Here is a 12,217-nt window from a genome sequence, read left to right as displayed (position 1 = left end):
TAATGGTCATTTCTACGTTCCGTGCAACCTAGGCTTCACTCTAGGGCGTTGCTCCACCAGATCGAATAGTTAGGGCCTAAGAAGTCTACGCCAGAAGCATAAAATACGATATATATACAACAGCTTTACCATCGTAGAATACGATTAATGGCAACCAGTGTGATTGTTATGGTCATTTCTACGTTCCGGGCAACCTAGGCTTCAGTCTAGGGCCTTGCTCCACCAGCTCGAATAGTTAGGGCCTTAGAAGTCAACGCCAGAAGCATAAAATACGATAAAGATGCAACAGCTTTTCATCGTATAACAGGAATAACTGCAAACAGTGTGATAGTACTGGTCATTACTACGTTCCGGGTAATCTAGGCTTCACTCTAGGGCGCTGCTCCACCAGATCGAATAGCTAGGGACTTAGAATTCAACGCCCGAAGCATAAAATACAATATAAGTACAACAGTAGTTCCATCGTATAAAATGAATAATTGCGAACATTGTGAAAGTAATGGTCATTTCTACGTGCCTGGCAACCTACGTGTCACTCTAGGGCGTTGCTGCTCCACATCTGATAGCTACGGCCTTAGAAGTTAACGCCGGAAGCATAAAATCCAATATAAATACCAACAGCTTTGCCATCGTAGAAAACGATTAATGGCAACCAGTGTGAATGTTATGGTCATTTCTACGTTCCGGGCAACCTAGGCTTCAGTCTAGGGCCTTGCTCCACCAGCTCGGATAGTTAGGGCCTTAGAAGTCAACGCCAGAAGCATAAAATACGATATAAATATAACAGTTTTTCATCGTATAAAACGAATAATTGCTGCCAGTGTGAAAGTTATGGTCATTTCTACTTGCCGGGCAACCTAGGCTACACCCTACGGCGTTGTTCCACCTGATGGAATAGTTAGGGCCTAAGAAGTCAACGCCAGAAGCATAAAATACGATATAAATACAACTGCGTTTCCATCGTATAAAACGAATAATTGCAACCAGTTTGAAAGTGATGGTCATTTCTACGTACCGGGCAACCTAGGCGTCACTCTAGGGCGTTGCTCCACCAGATCGAATAGTTACGGCCTTAGAAGTCAACGCCAGAAGCATAAAATACGATATAAATACAACAGCTTTTCCATCGTATAAAACGAATAATTGCAACCAGTTTGAAGGTGATGGTCATTTCTACGTACCGGGCAACCTAGGCTTCACTCTAGGGCGTTGCTCCAGCAGACGAAACAGTTAGGGCCTTAGAAGTCAACGCCCGAAGCATAAAATACAAAATAAATAGAACAGTTATTCCATTGTATAAAACGCATAATTGCTACCAGTGTAAAAGTTATGGTCATTTCTACGTTCCGGGCAACCTAGGCTTCACCCAAGGGCGTTGTTCCACCAGATCGAATAGTTCGGGCCTAAGATGTGAACGCCAGAAGAATAAAATACAATATAAATATAACAGTTTTTCATCGTATAAAACGAATAATAGCAACCAGTGTGAAAGTTATGGTCATTTCTACGTTCCGGGCAACCTAGCTTTCACTCTAGGGCGTTGCTCCACCAGATCAAACAGTTAGGGCCTTAGAAGCCAACGCCCGAAGCATTAAATACAAAACAAATAGAACAGTCTTTCCATTGTATAAAACGAATAATTGCTAACAGTGTAAAAGTTATGGTCATTTCTACGTTCCGGGCTACCTAGGCTTCACCCTAGGCCGTTGTTCCACCAGATCGAATAGTTAGGGCCTAAGGAGTGAACGCCAGAAGCATAAAATACAATATAAATACAACAGTTTTTCCATCATATAAAACGAATAATTGCAACCAGTATGAAAGTTATGGTCATTTCTACTTTCCGGGCAACCTAGGCTTCACCCTGGGGCGTTGCGCGAACAGATTGAATAGTTTGGGCCTTAGAAGTCAATGCCCGAATGATAAAATGCAATAAAAATACAACAGTTTTTCCATCGTATAACAGGATTAATTGCAACCAGTTTGAAAGTGATGGTCATTTCTACGTTCCGGCTAACCTAGGCTTCACTCTAGGGCGTTGTTCCACCTGATGGAATAGTTAGGGCCCAAGAAGTCAACGCCAGATGCATAAAATACGATATAAATACAACAGCTTTTCCATCGTATAAAACGAATAATTGCAACCAGTTTGAAAGTGATGGTCATTTCTACGTACCGCGCAACCTAGGCTTCACTATAGGGCGTTGCTCCACCAGGTCAAACAGTTAGGGCCTTTGAAGCCAACTCCCGAAGCATTAAATACAAAATAAATAGAACAGTTTTTCCATTGTATAAAACGAATAATTGCTACCAGTGTAAAAGTTATGGTCATTTCTACGTTCCGGGCGACATAGGCTTCAACCTAGGCCGTTGCTCCACCAGATCGAATAGTTAGGGCCTAAGAAGTCAACGCCAGAAGCATAAAATACGATATAAATACAACAGCTTTTCCATCGTAGAAAACGATTAATGGCAGCCAGTGTGAATGTTATGGTCATTTCTACGTTCCGGTCAACCTAGGCTTCACTCTAGGGTGTTGCTCCACCAGATGGAATTGCTAGGGACTGAGAATTCAATGCCAGAAGCATAAAATGCAATATAAATTTAACAGCTTTTCCATCGTATAAAAGGAATAATAGCAACCAGTGTGAAAGTTATGGTCATTTCAACGTTCCGGGCAACCTAGGCATCACGCTAGGGTGTTGCTCCACCAGATGGAATAGCTAGGGACTTAGAATTCAATGCCAGAAGCATAATATGCAATATAAATATAACAGCTTTTCCATCGTATAAAACGAATAATAGCAACCAGTGTGAAAGCTATGGTCATTTCTACTTCCCGGGCAACCTAGGCTTCACTCTAGGGCGTTGCTCCACCGGATCGAATAGTTAGGTCCTTAGAAGTCAACGCCCGAAGCATAAAATGCAAAATACATAGAACGGTTATTCCATCGTATAAAACGAATAACTGCAACCAGTGTGAAAGTAATGGTCATGTCTACGTTCCGGGTAACCTAGGTTACACTCTGGGGCGTTGCTCGACCAGATAGAATAGCTAGGGACTTAGAATTCAACTCCAGAAGCATAAATTACAATATAAGTACAACAGCTTTTCCATCGTATAAAACGAATAATTGCAACCAGTTTGAAAGTGATGGTCATTTCTACGTACCGCGCAACCTAGGCTTCACTATAGGGCGTTGCTCCACCAGGTCAAACAGTTAGGGCCTTTGAAGCCAACTCCCGAAGCATTAAATACAAAACAAATAGAACAGTCTTTCCATTGTATAAAACGAATAATTGCTAACAGTGTAAAAGTTATGGTCATTTCTACGTTCCGGGCTACCTAGGCTTCACCCTAGGCCGTTGTTCCACCAGATCGAATAGTTAGGGCCTAAGGAGTGAACGCCAGAAGCATAAAATACAATATAAATACAACAGTTTTTCCATCATATAAAACGAATAATTGCAACCAGTATGAAAGTTATGGTCATTTCTACTTTCCGGGTAACCTAGGTTTCACTCTAGGGCGTTGCTCCACCACATAGAATAGCTAGGCACTTAGAATTCAACGCCAGAAGGATAAAATACAATATAAGTACAACAGTTTTTCCATCTGTAACGCCCCGCGACTCTGTCTCTGTCTCTGTCCTTGTCTCTGTCTTTTCCTATTTCACTCTATCTCTCTCTACTATCGCTGTCTCTCTCCATCTTATTGTAAACATATCTATCTTTTTCTATTTCTATCTTATAACTATATAATAGCGCGTATTCTGTTATCCAATTATTAATAAACATTTTTGTATTATGACACATATTATATATTATAGATTTTAATTACATTTTCATATAAGTATAGCAGATTTCGTACGTTTTCATGTTAAAACAGCCACTATTAGAATAAGAGCGCCATTAGAATTAGAACAACTGCGCATGTGCGAACTCCGACTGGCGAGTATAAAAGGAGCTGCGAAAGCAGCAGGAACACACTTCTCTCTGGCATCAAGTTGCGAATAGACGAGGATCTGGGAGGCAGCTGAGATACTCGTCCAGTGAGATCGAGACCGCTCCTTTAGGGGTAGCGACCGTTTTCCAGAGATCAAGAGTATTCGATGCTCCTTTACGGGTTCAATCTTGAGTAGCTTTATGACAGGTGCACTACGACGATTCTAAGCAAGTGCAGTACGGGCAACATCTTGGAGGTAGCTGAGATACTAAAGATCGAGACCGCTCCTTTAGGGGTAGCGACCGTTCTACCAAATAGTAATTGATGCTCCTTTAATATAGAGTTCGTGCTTGCCGTAGGCAGACGAATCGCTTGCCAACAAGCGCTAGAAGCCATTCTAAGTCGGACGCATTTCTAAGACCGCTCCTGAGGAGTCTATTCTCCAAGGTAGCGACTGATGTAGAAAAGATAACGGAGGGCTTACGGATGCTTAGGCAATCAAGCAAAGATTATATGTTTCATGAAACCTTGAGACCGCTCTTAGGTTATAGCCATCTATAACTTCGGCAGCGACCAGGGCATACGAGACAAGATCTATTGCACACACACACACACACACTTACACTGCGTATCGTCTAATACAGAGGATCCTCTACCGCAATTAATACGGATTAATTAATAACAGCATAATTACTCTTGTACACGAATGTAAAAGCTTAGACACATAACCTAATTTCTATTCACGAATCATAGACACATAACCTAACTCTCGCGAAGTATATCGCATAACGATTACGATCAACATGACCTCGTCTGTACATAATAATTAACCTTATTTGTTCTTATAAATATTTAACGAATTAGAATAGGCATTAGTATTGTATTTACGTTAGAATTAGAATAGGGTTTTACTGAATAAATTAATGTCAAGAAAGATCTGAGCTTTGGATTTTAACTCCTTAACCGCACGCCACACGAACCCCACTTTTCGTCCATCGGAAAGCCGCTCTTCCATGGACAACGTAGCATCGCTTTAGGGACGTTACACATCGTATGAAATGAATATTCGCAAACATTGTGAAAGTAATGGTCATTTCTACGTTCCGGGCAACCCATGCGACACTCTAGGGCGTTGCCCCACCACATCTAATAGCTACGGCCTTCAAAGTCAACGACTGAAGCATAAAATACGATATAAATACAACAGCTTTTCCATCATATAAAACGATTAATGGTAACTAGTGTGAAAGTTATGGTCATTTCTACGTTCCGCGCAACCTAGGCTTCACTGTAGGGCGTTGCTCCACCAAATCGAATAGTTAGGGCCTTAGAAGTCAACGCCCGAAGCATAAAATACAGTATAAGTACAACAACTTTGCCATCGTATAAAATGAATAATTGCAAACAGTGTGAAGGTAATGGTCATTTCTACGTTCCGTGCAACCTAGGCTTCACTCTAGGGCGTTGCTCCACCAGATCGAATAGTTAGGGCCTAAGAAGTCTACGCCAGAAGCATAAAATACGATATATATACAACAGCTTTACCATCGTAGAATACGATTAATGGCAACCAGTGTGATTGTTATGGTCATTTCTACGTTCCGGGCAACCTAGGCTTCAGTCTAGGGCCTTGCTCCACCAGCTCGAATAGTTAGGGCCTTAGAAGTCAACGCCAGAAGCATAAAATACGATAAAGATGCAACAGCTTTTCATCGTATAACAGGAATAACTGCAAACAGTGTGATAGTACTGGTCATTACTACGTTCCGGGTAATCTAGGCTTCACTCTAGGGCGCTGCTCCACCAGATCGAATAGCTAGGGACTTAGAATTCAACGCCAGAAGAATAAAATGCAATATAAGTACAACAGTTTTTCCATCGTATAAAATGAATAATAGCAATCAGTGTGAAAGTTGTGTTCATTTCTAAGTACCTGGCAACCTAGGCTTCACTCTAGGGCGTTGCTCCACCAGATCAAACAGTTAGGGCCTTAGAAGTTAACGCCCGAAGCATAAAATACAAAATAAATAGAACAGTTTTTCCATCGTATAATACGAATAATAGCAACCAGTTGAAAGTTATGGCCATTTCAACGTTCCCGGCAACCTAGGTTTCACCCCAGGGCGTTGTTCCACCAGATCGAATAGTTAGGGCCTAAGAAGTGAACGCCAGCAGCATAAAATACAATATAAATACAACAGTTCTTCCATCATATAAAACGAATGATTGCAACCAGTATGAAAGTTATGGGCATTTCTACGTTCCGGGCAACCTAGGCTTCACTCTATGGCGTTCTTCCACCACATCGAATAGCTACGGCCTCAGAAGTCAACGCCCGAAGCATAAAATGCAATAAAAGTACAACAGTGTTTCCATCATATAACAGGAATAATTGCAACCAGTTTGAAAGTGATGGCCGATTCTACGTTCCGGGCAACCTAGGCTTCACCCTAGGGCGTTGCACCACCAGATCGAATAGTTAGTGCCTTAGCAGGCAACGCCAGAAGCATAATATACAACATAAATATAACAGTTTTTCCATCGTATAGCATGACTAATTGCAACCAGTGCGAAAGTAATGATCATTTCTACGTTCCGGGCAACCTAGGCTTCACTCTAGGGCGTTGCTCCACCAGACCAAACAGTTAGGGCCTTAGAAGTCAACGCCAGGAGCATAAAATACAATATAAATACAACAGCTTTTCCATCGTATAAAATGAATAATTGCAAACAGTGTGAAGGTAATGGCCATTTCTACGTTCCGGGTAACCTAGGTTTCACACTAGGGCGTTGCTCCACCAGATCGAATAGCTAGGGACTTAGAATTCAACGCCAGAAGGATAAAATACAATATAAGTACAACAGTTTTTCCATCGTATAAAATGAATGATTGCAGACATTGTGAAAGTAATGGTCATTTCTACGTTCCGGTCAACCTAGGTGTCACTCTAGGGCGTTGCTCCACCACACCTAATAGCTACGGCCTTAGAAGTCAACGCCAGGAGCATAAAATACAATATAAATACAACAGCTTTTCCATCGTATAAAATGAATAATTGCACACAGTGTGAAAGTAATGGTCATTTATACGTTCCGGGCAACCTAGGCTTCACTGTAGGGCGTTGCTCCACCAAATCGAATAGTTAGGGCCTTAGAAGTCAACGCCCGAAGCATAAAATACAATATAAGTACAACAGCTTTGCCATCGTATAAAATGAATAATTGCAAACTGTGTGAAGGTAATGGCCATTTCTACGTTCCGAGCAACCTAGGCTGCACTGTAGGGTGTTGCTCCACCAGATGGAATAGCTAGGGCCTTAGAAGTCAACGCCCGAAGCATAAAATGCAAAATAAATATAACAGCTTTTCCATCGTATGAAACGAATAACAGCAACCAGTGTGAATGTTATGGCCATTTCTACGTTCCGGGCAACCTAGGCTTCAGTCTAGGGCCTTGCTCCACCAGATCGAATAGTTAGGGCCTTAGAAGTCAACGCCAGAAGCATAAAATACGATAAAGATGCAACAGCTTTCCATCGTATAACAGGAATAACTGCAAACAGTGTGATAGTACTGGTCATTACTACGTTCCGGGTAATCTAGGCTTCACTCTAGGGCGTTGCTCCACCAGATCGAATAGTTAGTGCCTTGGAAGTTAACGCCAGAAGCATAAAATACAATATAAATACAACAGTTTTTCCATCGTATAAAACGAATAATTGCTACCCGTATGGAAGTGATGGTCATTTCTACGTCCCGGGCAACCTAGGCTTCACTGTAGAGTGATGCTCCACAAGATCGAATAGGTAGTGCCTTAGAAGGCAACGCCAGAAGCATAATATACAACATAAATATAACAGTTTTTCGATCGTATAAAACGAATAATAGCAATCAGTGTGAAAGTTGTGGTCATTTCTACGTTCCGGGCTATCTAGGCTGCACTCTAGGGCGTTGCTCCACCAGATCGAATAGGTAGGGCCATAGAAGTCAACGCCAGAAGCATAAAACACAATAAAAATGCAACAGTTTTTCCATCGTATAGCATGACTGATTGCAACCAGTGCGAAAGTAATGATCATTTCTACGTTCCGGGCAACCTAGGCTTCACTCTAGAGCGTTTCTCCACCAGACCAAACAGTTAGGGCCTTAGAAGTCAACGCCCGAAGCATACAATGCAAAATAAATATAACAGCTTTTCCATCGTATGAAACGGATAACAGCAACCAGTCTGAAAGTACTGGACATTTCTACGTTCCGGGTAACCTAGGTTTCACACTATGGCGTTGCTCCACCAGATCGAATAGCTAGGGACTTAGAAGTCAACGCCAGGAGCATAAAATACAATATAAATACAACAGCTTTTCCATCGTATAAAATGAATAATAGCAACCAGTGTGAAAGTAATGGTCATTTCTACGATCCGGGCAGCCAAGGCTTCACTGTAGGGCGTTGCTCCACCCAAATCGAATAGTTACGGAATTAGAAGTCAACGCCCGAAGCATAAAATACAATATAAGTACAACAGCTTTGCCATCGTATAAAATGAAAAATTGCAAACAGTGTGAAGGTAATGGCCATTTCTACGTTCCGGGTAACCTAGGTTTCACACTAGGGCGTTGCTCCACCAGATCGAATAGCTAGGGACTTAGAATTCAACGCCAGAAGGATAAAATACAATATAAGTACAACAGTTTTTCCATCGTATAAAATGAATAATTGCAGACATTGTGAAAGTAATGGTCATTTCTACGTTCCGGTCAACCTAGGTGTCACTCTAGGGCGTTGCTCCACCACATCTAATAGCTACGGCCTTAGAAGTCAACGCCAGGAGTATAAAATACAATATAAATACAACAGCTTTTCCATCGTATAAAATGAATAATTGCACACAGTGTGAAAGTAATGGTCATTTATACGTTCCGGGCAACCTAGGCTTCACTGTAGTGCGTTGCTCCACCAAATCGAATAGTTAGGGCCTTAGAAGTCAACGCCCGAAGCATAAAATACAATATAAGTACAACAGCTTTGCCATCGTATAAAATGAATAATTGCAAACAGTGTGAAAGTAATGGTCATTTCTACGTTCCTGTCAACCTAGGTGTCACTCTAGGGCGTTGCTCCACCACATCTAATAGCTACGGCCTTAGAAGTCAACGCCAGGAGCATAAAATACAATATAAATACAACAGCTTTTCCATCGTATAAAATGAATAATTGCACACAGTGTGAACGTAATGGTCATTTATACGTTCCGGGCAACCTAGGCTTCAATGTAGGGCGTTGCTCCACCAAATCGAATAGTTAGGGCCTTAGAAGTCAACGCCCGAAGCATAAAATACAATATATGTACAACAGCATTGCCATCGTATAAAATGAATAATTGCAAACAGTGTGAAGGTAATGGCCATTTCTACGTTCCGAGCAACCTAGGCTGCACTCGAGGGCGTTGCTCCACCAGACCGAATAGCTAGGGACTTAGAATTCAACGCCAGAAGGATAAAACACAATATAAGTACAACAGTTTTTCCTTCGTATGAAATGAATAATTGCAGACATTGTGAAAGTAATGGTCATTTCTACGTTCCGGGTAACCTAGGTTTCACACTAGGTCGTTGCTCCACCAGACCGAATAGCTAGGGACTTAGAATTCAATGCCAGAAGGATAAAACACAAAATAAGTACAACAGTTTTTCCATCGTATGAAATGAATAATTGCAGACATTGTGAAAGTAATGGTCATTTCTACGTTCCGGGCAACCTAGGCTGCACTCTAGGGTGTTGCTCCACCAGATGGAATAGATAGGGACTTAGAATTCAATGCCAGAAGCATAAAATGCTATATAAATATAACAGCTTTTCCATCGTATAAAACGAATAATAGCAACCAGTGTGAAAGTTACGGTCATTTCTACGTTCCGGGCAACCTAGGCTTCACTCTAGGGCGTTGCTCCACCAGATCGAATAGTTAGGGCCTTACAAGTCAACGCCCGAAGCATAAAATGCAAAATAAATAGAACAGTTTTTCCATTGTATAAAACGAATAACTGTAACCAGTGTGAAAGTACTGGTCATTTCTACGTTCCGGGCAACCTAGGCTTCACTGTAGGGCGTTGCTCCACCAAATCGAATAGTTAGGGCCTTAGAAGTCAACGCCCGAAGCATAAAATACAATATAAGTACAACAGTTTTTCCATCGCATAAAATGAATGATTGCGAACATTGTGAAAGTAATGGTCATTTCTACGTGCCTGGCAACCTACGTGTCACTCTAGGGCGTTGCTGCTCCACATCTGATAGCTACGGCCTTAGGACTTAACGCCGGAAGCATAAAATACAATATAAATACTACAGCTTTGCCATCTTATAAAATGAATAATTGCAAACAGTGTGAAGGTAATGGTCATTTCTACGTTCCGGGCAACCTAGGCTTCAGTCTAGGGCCTTGCTCCACCAGATCGAATAGTTAGGGCCTTAGAAGTCAACGCCAGAAGCATAAAATACGATATAAATACAACAGCTTTTCCATCGTATTAAATGAATAATTGCAAACTGTGTGAAAGTTATGGTCATTTCTACTTTCCGGGCAACCTAGGAAACACCCTAGGGCGTTGCTCCAACAGATTGAATAGTTAGCGCCTTAGAAGTCAACGCGCGAAGCATAAAATGCAAAATAAATAGAACAGTTTTTCCATCGTATAAAACGAATAACTGCAACCAGTGTGAAAGTACTGGTCACTTCTACGTTCCGGGCAACCTAGGCTTCACCCTAGGGCGATGTTCCACCAGATGGAATAGTTAGGGCCTAAGAAGTCAACGCCAGAAGCATAAAATACCATATAAATTCAACAGCCTTTCCATCGTATAAAACGAATAATGGTAACCAGTGTGAAAGTTATGGTCATTTCTACGTTGCGGTCAACCTAGGCTTCACTCTAGGACGTTGCTCCACCAGATCGAATAGTTACGGAATTAGAAGTCAACGCCAGGAGCATAAAATACAATATAAATACAACAGCTTTTCCATCGTATAAAATGAATAATTGCACACAGTGTGAAAGTAATGGTCATTTATACGTTCCGGGCAACCTAGGCTTCACTGTAGGGCGTTGCTCCACCAAATCGAATAGTTAGGGCCTTAGAAGTCAACGCCCGAAGCATAAAATACAATATAAGTACAACAGCTTTGCCATCGTATAAAATGAATAATTGCAAACTGTGTGAAGGTAATGGCCATTTCTACGTTCCGAGCAACCTAGGCTGCACTGTAGGGTGTTGCTCCACCAGATGGAATAGCTAGGGCCTTAGAAGTCAACGCCCGAAGCATAAAATGCAAAATAAATATAACAGCTTTTCCATCGTATGAAACGAATAACAGCAACCAGTGTGAATGTTATGGCCATTTCTACGTTCCGGGCAACCTAGGCTTCAGTCTAGGGCCTTGCTCCACCAGATCGAATAGTTAGGGCCTTAGAAGTCAACGCCAGAAGCATAAAATACGATAAAGATGCAACAGCTTTCCATCGTATAACAGGAATAACTGCAAACAGTGTGATAGTACTGGTCATTACTACGTTCCGGGTAATCTAGGCTTCACTCTAGGGCGTTGCTCCACCAGATCGAATAGTTAGTGCCTTGGAAGTTAACGCCAGAAGCATAAAATACAATATAAATACAACAGTTTTTCCATCGTATAAAACGAATAATTGCTACCCGTATGGAAGTGATGGTCATTTCTACGTCCCGGGCAACCTAGGCTTCACTGTAGAGTGATGCTCCACAAGATCGAATAGGTAGTGCCTTAGAAGGCAACGCCAGAAGCATAATATACAACATAAATATAACAGTTTTTCGATCGTATAAAACGAATAATAGCAATCAGTGTGAAAGTTGTGGTCATTTCTACGTTCCGGGCTATCTAGGCTGCACTCTAGGGCGTTGCTCCACCAGATCGAATAGGTAGGGCCATAGAAGTCAACGCCAGAAGCATAAAACACAATAAAAATGCAACAGTTTTTCCATCGTATAGCATGACTGATTGCAACCAGTGCGAAAGTAATGATCATTTCTACGTTCCGGGCAACCTAGGCTTCACTCTAGAGCGTTTCTCCACCAGACCAAACAGTTAGGGCCTTAGAAGTCAACGCCCGAAGCATACAATGCAAAATAAATATAACAGCTTTTCCATCGTATGAAACGGATAACAGCAACCAGTCTGAAAGTACTGGACATTTCTACGTTCCGGGTAACCTAGGTTTCACACTATGGCGTTGC

Source organism: Calliopsis andreniformis, unplaced genomic scaffold (assembly GCF_051401765.1).
Source record: "Calliopsis andreniformis isolate RMS-2024a unplaced genomic scaffold, iyCalAndr_principal scaffold0007, whole genome shotgun sequence".
In the NCBI taxonomy this organism is placed as follows: Eukaryota; Metazoa; Arthropoda; class Insecta; order Hymenoptera; family Andrenidae; genus Calliopsis; species Calliopsis andreniformis.
The sequence above is the reverse complement of the archived record's forward strand: the minus strand, read 5'-3'. Positions refer to the sequence as shown.